Raw genomic sequence first — 7,599 nt, 5'->3', positions numbered from 1 at the left:
TTCTTCTGTCTGCGATGTACCGTTCTCATACATGGTGGTGAGTTTTGAATTCGTATAATTAAAAACAAAGTGAAATAACATTCCAGGAATTTCTCTATCTCTTATTCCCTTTTTTCTGAATATAGAATTCTCCAAGTTAAAAGATACAATTCTGTTATATATGATGGCATTGTAACACTCCATCTAGAAAATCATATTTTGTAACAGATGGGAGGGGGAAAGTACAGATTAAAGTTCAGAGGTTTCCATGGTAAACACACGTATTAATTATCTTCAAAACACCACGTGTGTCAGGAACACAGGGGAAGAATGGAGAGAGGAAGGTTTTGTACTAATTTTATTAATTGTGTAGCTAATCAAAAGGCTAGAGGTTGCAGTGTGGAGCAGAGGGAGTGAAAAGTAAGGGATGACTGCTTCTACAAAGGTACGTTCTCAATTACAGATCAAATGAAAGGGAGTGGTGTGGTGAAAATAATAAATTGGCTGAATTTTAGGGAATGGAAGTAGTGATTTAACATTAAATAGATTTGTTCTTTGGGCTTCAGAGTAGGAGTATGACGGGATTCTGTCATTTTTCAAATCATTTTTAGACTCACCCTTTTAAAATATACCAAGTTCCCCTTTAAGTATAGATTCATAACGGGAACTTCTCTCAGCTTCTACTATATGAAGATTTTCAGAGACAAATGAGACAGGAAATTAAAAGATAGAAAAAAGAAAAGGCAAGGTGAGTTACTGAATTCGTTTTGGAGGGAAGAATAAGAGAGTAATGGGAAAAAAAGGATGCTTCCCCAATTTCTCTATCGCTGTCACAAGTATATTATCTGCAAAGATACAGAGGAATGCCATTTTCCTCTGATATGTTTTCTGGCATTCAGTTTAAAATAATTCTTTTAATAAATCCCACTTCTGCTTACGGTTCATGAGAAAGTGATCCAAGTCAAGGTCTACTTAGGCAATGGTTGCAGCAAATATACATTTATGTAAGTGACATTCTCTTTCAATCAGGTATGTTTTCTGAGCAGAGCCAGGGAGGGAGGTTTAGGAGTAGAAGCTGAGGATATTTTCTTGTTCATTCAGATTTGGAAACAATTCAGATAATAAAGGAAAGATTCACTATGAAATCTCTAGAAGAGATTGCCTGCTTCATGCCTTTGTTGCTAATGTCTTTCCAGTTCCCTAGCTTTTAAATGAAGCAGGAAAATGAGTTCTGTAAGACTGAAACTTCTTGTATAGTGCTAAGCCTGTGTGTTGCTCTCTGCATACTATATAGTATGCCTTTGCAGCATATTATGATGGTTTGGACCCATCTACTTCTGCATACTACACTGATGTTGGCATGTGCTTCTAGGTGAGCTGTTTCCAAGCCATGATTCATGCTAGGATTACTGTGCATTTGAATTTTTAGTGTCTGAAGCTAAACAGAATTTCCATAGACTAGAGCTGAGTGGTGACTGAAGTGTAGAAAATATATGCCAGAATACAATACTGGGATTAAAACAGCATAGTTTCTAAAGCTATGTGATTTTATCGGGACTTCATATTTAGTTTAAAGCAACGTTTTCAGCTCTTCTGTTTGTGAATAATATTTTGATAAGCACAATCAAACATAATTGATAATGTCTTATTAATTTGCATAGTATCTACTTGAGAAAGGAACAATTCTTTGATCTCATAGTCACCCCAGGACAGTTCCAGCCTCCTGCTGCACTTCAAACGGCTCTCTGTACCTCTGCCCTCACCCTGAATGCCTTGAAGGGCTTCAGCTCTCTCTGCTTCTGCCTTGGTGGATATGGATTGATAGTTTTAGCGCAGTTCAAGGGAACAGGTTGGTTCTACCACTATTTAGATCTAAATACCCTAGCATTGTATTTTAGTTAGTTAGTTTGTTTGTTTGTTTTAAAAGCTGTATAATATTTACACTGTAGTGCTTTCTAGATAGTCTGAAAACAGTGCACTAAAACATACCTTTAGGCTGAGCCTTTTATTTTTTTTTCTGTGGGATATTACACTCCTAGTCACACTTGGGAGAAGAGCTTTGAACTGTGTCATCCATGAAGCTAATTGTAGTCAAGAGTCCTTACTGCAGCACTTCTCCAAACTTTCTTAACTGTCTTTGGTAGAGTCAAGTGTACAATTTCAGGAAGAAAATGCAATCTGGAAGTACATGTTTCCTTGATGAGTTGAGTTAAAAATTGTTTTAGCCAAACAATAACTTTTTTCATATTTAGAACCATTTTAATCTTCTTCTTGTTAGATTAATGCTGAATGTAAGTGATATTTGTGTATTATGCTCTAGGAACTAGGCAAAATAAAATGTCATAGTGACTTTTGGGCTGTAGATTCTCTCAATCACTTTGTGCTTACAGAATGAATTTCCATAAAAGCTTTTAAGAAATTACTCCATATTCATGTGCTTCAGTGGAGAAGTTCCATGTTGAATAGTTACTGGTGTTAACATTAACACTGTAAGTTCATATATCCCTCCCATGTACTCCAGTTTGGATGTGTGGGAGGCCACTAGGCATTTTTCCACAATTAGGCAAACTTTAATCTCTTTAACTGGTATTGTCATCCACAGAGTCGATTGAGGTCGTGTGTTCTGCGATATGAAATATTGATTCATTAGCAGCAAGACAAACAACTCATTTCATATAGGTCATTGAGCAGCTATCCAACAGTAAATGTCAGTACATTATTATTTGCATGTTATAAAGCAACCTCTGTAAGTTACCACAGCATGTGTAAATTCAGAAAGATCAAGATGAAGTGCTGATATTCAGGAGTTTAAAATTCCTTTTTTTATGGGAGCACAGAAAGAAAATGTATTTATCTGTATCTCTTTAAAAAGTCATAAATATAAGTTGGTTAGCTTTTTAACCACAGAATTATACGTGAATTTTTCTTTTAGCTGTGCTCAGGTCTGCCAAGAATCTGTAAACATTTATAACAGTAAAGATATGTGAGAATTTTCAAGAAAAAGCAAAACCAAAACAAAACACAGAAAGACTTTCTTTTCCTCCCATAAAATAGTGGTTAGGTTTTTTTTCTGCCTCTCTGGTCTTTTAAATGTCAGCACATATTCATCAAAATAGGATAAATAAAATGTTATTGTGCCTACAGTGAGAGGTGTTTTCATGTGAAAAACCACAGCTGTCACACCTTCTTCTTAAGCTGACTTTAGTAAGTACACTCTGGGACTCTCCAAGGTGACACCAAAAGCTTTTAAAACAGAGAATTAAAAATGTGTCATCATGTTGGGTATTTCTCTGTCTGAGCACAAATGAAAAATCTGTATGGTCCCTTGGAAAGCAATTCATTTTCCTTCAGAGGGTAAGTCCTAAAAATTCAAATAATGTGCACCATCTCAAGCAGTGTTTTACTGTTGTCCTTGCTATGCTAAAACCAGAAGTATTGGCATTGTTGTCTTAAAAGCATACATAAATCATTGCCAATTTTAATAGCTTGTCAGTGTGTATACAGATGTATATCATTTGTATGTATATGTGTGCACCTCTCAAATAGAAAACGTGCCTTTTGGAAGTAGTATAGTGCATGGCTTTGTGTGGTTTGTTCTGTGTGCTATATCGACTGTGATATCCTAGAAATAAACATTCCAAATTGCTTTTAATATCCATACCATTAGGCACATCTAAGGCTGGTTACTAAACCAGCTGTGTTCTAGGAAGTCCTAGTTTATTGCAGCTTGTTTTGTTTCTTGCTATTTATTTTAATTTTTGGTTTTGTTCTCTAACACAGAATGAGATAGAGCTCAACATTTAGTTCAATTTAAGTGATTTCCTCCAATTTTTCTGCTTAAGAATAATGAAGTGCTCACTAGCTTGTAGATATCACACGGTAATACTTCACTACGATGAATTATAAAAAGTAGTAATTCAATGTAAGCTGCAATCACTATGTTCTGTGATAAGATTAACACTCATGGCATGATATAAAATAGATTTATCTATACGCACAGCATATCTGTAAAGTGCTTGCCAAGGTAAGTTTTTTAATTGTTCGCTGTCCTTGTTCAGAAGTCACAGCTGGTTGAGGCTGTCCTAAGACAGAGAGGTTCCTTTTCTGATTCCTCTATTTTCATTTAAAAAACCCCCAACACTGTGAAATATTTTAAGCTGTCCCTTTCTTTGGGAACTGAGAGCAGCTACGACATTTTTTCTTGGGGACAGACTATAGCAGGGCTCTGAATGTTTGATGGTCCCCGTAAAGTACCAGTTCCTTAGTTGTGCAATTCAGTTGCTTCAAGTTGTCTGTGTAGGGCTAGTACAATTAGGCAGTGTGAGGCTAATAACTTGTAAGAGTGGCTCCTTTTTTTAGGTCCTCTTACTGATTTGATGAGCATTGCAGTGGGGTTCACTCACATTTTCCCTCTCTTTTTGAGGGTGTGGTGCACCTTGTGTCCTTGATTTCACCATATATTTAGCTGTTTTTCTCAAGGAACATCTCCATGGTTAGTCCCAGTCTTAATGAACTTGCCAGCTTTCTTGAGGATCTCTTCAAACTAACGAATTTTGATTTCCAAAGCTGTCTCTGACAGTAGGTAACAGGACAACTACCTACAGAATCTCTTTGTATCTTTTTTTTTTTAAATTTTATTTGAGAATAAAGGAAGGCCGCTTCTTTTTGTTTGTTGAAAGACTATATGAGTTTATTCTTTTGTCCTTTGTTATCCATTACCTGCAAACAACAAGAAATTGCACTTCGTACTTCCCCTTTAACTTTTGCTATTCAATTGTAAAGAATATACCACCCACCCAAACCACACATATTCAAAGAACAATGAACATAGCAAAGGCAGAAAAATAGCCTTTTCTCTCTCTTCCTTATCACTGCATCAAGAGGAAATAGCAAGGTGCATCCAGCAATACAGATTGAAAAAAAAAAAGCTTCAAAAATTTCTGAAATGAAGAAGAAAAGATTAAACTTTCTATTTATAGTCAAAGATACTTTAGCGAAGTTTGATAGCCCTTTTACAATTTGTATTGTAAGGAGTTATTGATCAAAAATTTACAAACAACTTTTACTGTAGGAGTTCTGCTCCTTTACGCTGTTTTTTAACTGTATGCTTTAACACATTCATCTTGATTTTGTGGCAATGAACTTAAATCAAAGGTAGAAGATCAGTCGCGTTTACTGTAGAACTGAAAGTTTCTGTATTAGGAGCACTGGCTGGACTTGACTAGACCACCTCCAGAAGGGGATCTCTTCTGAAATAAGATGAAAAGTCAGACTACTCGCTCTTTCATGTGTCAAGGGGGGTAAAATTCTAGTGAACTGTGCAGTAACTGTCTATTCCCTACTGTGTACTAAGATTAAAATATCATTTCGACTGTGATCGTTACCAATCTGAAACTTCAATAGTTGTTCCTGAGAACTGAAGATGCATTCATCTCTAATGCCATGCAACATCCAGCTCTTTTTCTGTGCTACTTTTGAAAAGATCACTTAGAAAACCTGATGGGAGAGAAGTGTGTATTAGTTAGGATAAAACTGTATTTTGCATTTCTCTAAATATTTTCCAGAAATTCAGGCTGGTGAGGAAAGAAATATTGTGGGCTGTTAATGGAGAAGTGCTTTTGCAGCACCTATAAATACTTAATGTAACATGGAAAAGAAAGAGTAATAGAAAGATGGAGCTAATCCACTGATTGTGCTGCTTGGGATTAATAGATTTAATTAAAAACAATAAACAAAAGCTGGGATTGTTTACTCAGTAAGTACAAGAGTACCAGGCTGGTTTTTCTGGTGTCTTGAAACAAATTCAGATATTCATACAACTGGGGTAAAAAAGGGATCAGTACTGATTGGTAGCCTTATGTCAACTTGAGACGCTCATTAGGTCAGACTAAATGCAGTAAAGGTACAAAGCAACAGACACTTCAGCTCTTCTTTGTTTAAAATGAAGTGTCCCTATTATTCCATTTAACATGCAGTGCAAACATTGTTTGGTGCATTAGTCTAAATAGGTAAGCAAATTTTCTGAGATGCCTTTTTATATGTCAGAGAGGCATTTACATAATAAAAACTGTGAGATGAAACAGGGTCATCGTTTCGATAGCCAGCAAAGGATATCCCACTAGTACCTGTGCTGAGCTCATCTGATCAGGGCTGCTGGTGTTAATCAGCAGTCTTCATAAACTAATTCTATCTCGAGTGTTTGCAATTTCTATTTACAGGATAGTACCATTCCCTACGAGTTGAATATGACTTTCTGATATTCATAGAATTTTTTTCAAATGTCACCGAAATTATCTCAGAGGAGCAGATCTGACAGGTCAATCACTGCAGATGGCAAGTGCTTTGTTAATTATACAGAAATTTAAAAACAATTGTAGAATGTCTTGCCTCAGGAGGAATTTCTCTCTTGCTCTGTTTGAGTGTAGATTTCCTCTACTGAATTAATTCTGTGTTTTGTGCAGATAACAATCTCTCTGCTGCATTGTAGGAATAACTCCTTGCTCCTTGTTCAAATATGCAACTGTAAATAAGCAGAGGATATTGCAAATAAACAATGCCATGCTTTTTAAATAATGCAATGTGTGTAATTAGGACGATGCAATTACAACAGTATACAGCTCTCAGTGTAACAATTAGTTTTTCAGTAAAATGTAATTTGTTCCAATGTAAATGTTTTCCCTCAATTCCGAAGATTCCCTTGAGTTGTTACAATAATAAGCCTATTTCTAGGAATATGTGCAGTTGCACTGTATGTTTCAACACGCAAATCAAAGACGACAGCTACATTAGAATAAGCTATGGGAATTATAGAGTCAGAGCAAAATGATATCACTACTATTTTCTGAGGGGAAAATATATCTGAATATCCTCTTTCCATTTTGATTTTAATCCCAGAGATGTCGAATGCGTTTTGCCAGTTTGTTTCAAATATACTTGGAAAAATATAAATGTTTCCTTGCGTTACCCTGTTGCTGTGTTACATTGTCCTCCACATGATGATATCTGACTACTTTCCAATCTTTTCACTATTTGTTCTTGTAGATAAAGAAGTGCTATTTTTGACATTTTACAGATGAGTAACTCAGTTGCACAGAGTAAAAGAGACCTGTGTTAGATTTCAACAGAAATTTGTTAGGAAACAGGATTTCAAACACAGCGCTCCTACCTTCCCCATCAGCATCCCACATCAGAATCCCTCTCACTGGCACTGCCTCAGAAGAGGCCGGCACCACAGTATGCTGTGAGGAACCACAATTATTCCTCTACCCAGCTCCTTTCATCCCGTTCAGCACAATCAGTCCCTCATTAACTGCTCAGCAGTTCCCTGTAATTTCCATTACATCGCTTTTTTAAAAAATCCATACTTCCTCCATAGCAGAATATGAAAAGAAAGGCTTTGGAGCATGTGAGCGTACTGGGCATGTATCATTACTTCATAGGTGGAAAAGCATTGGTTAGTCGGATTTGCATTTACTGATAATTTTCCAGGGCAAATGCTAAATAAAGGGTGACATTTTTGCGACAATAAACAGTGTAGTGCTATCAGTGTGCAAAAATTTTAGCTTTGCTGACTCAATACTCCTGAAACTTTCTGGGAGGTAAAACTTTCTGGGTGAATGT

Source organism: Meleagris gallopavo, chromosome 15, assembly GCF_000146605.3.
Source record: "Meleagris gallopavo isolate NT-WF06-2002-E0010 breed Aviagen turkey brand Nicholas breeding stock chromosome 15, Turkey_5.1, whole genome shotgun sequence".
Taxonomy (NCBI): domain Eukaryota; kingdom Metazoa; phylum Chordata; class Aves; order Galliformes; family Phasianidae; genus Meleagris; species Meleagris gallopavo.
Note: the sequence above shows the minus strand (reverse complement) of the source record.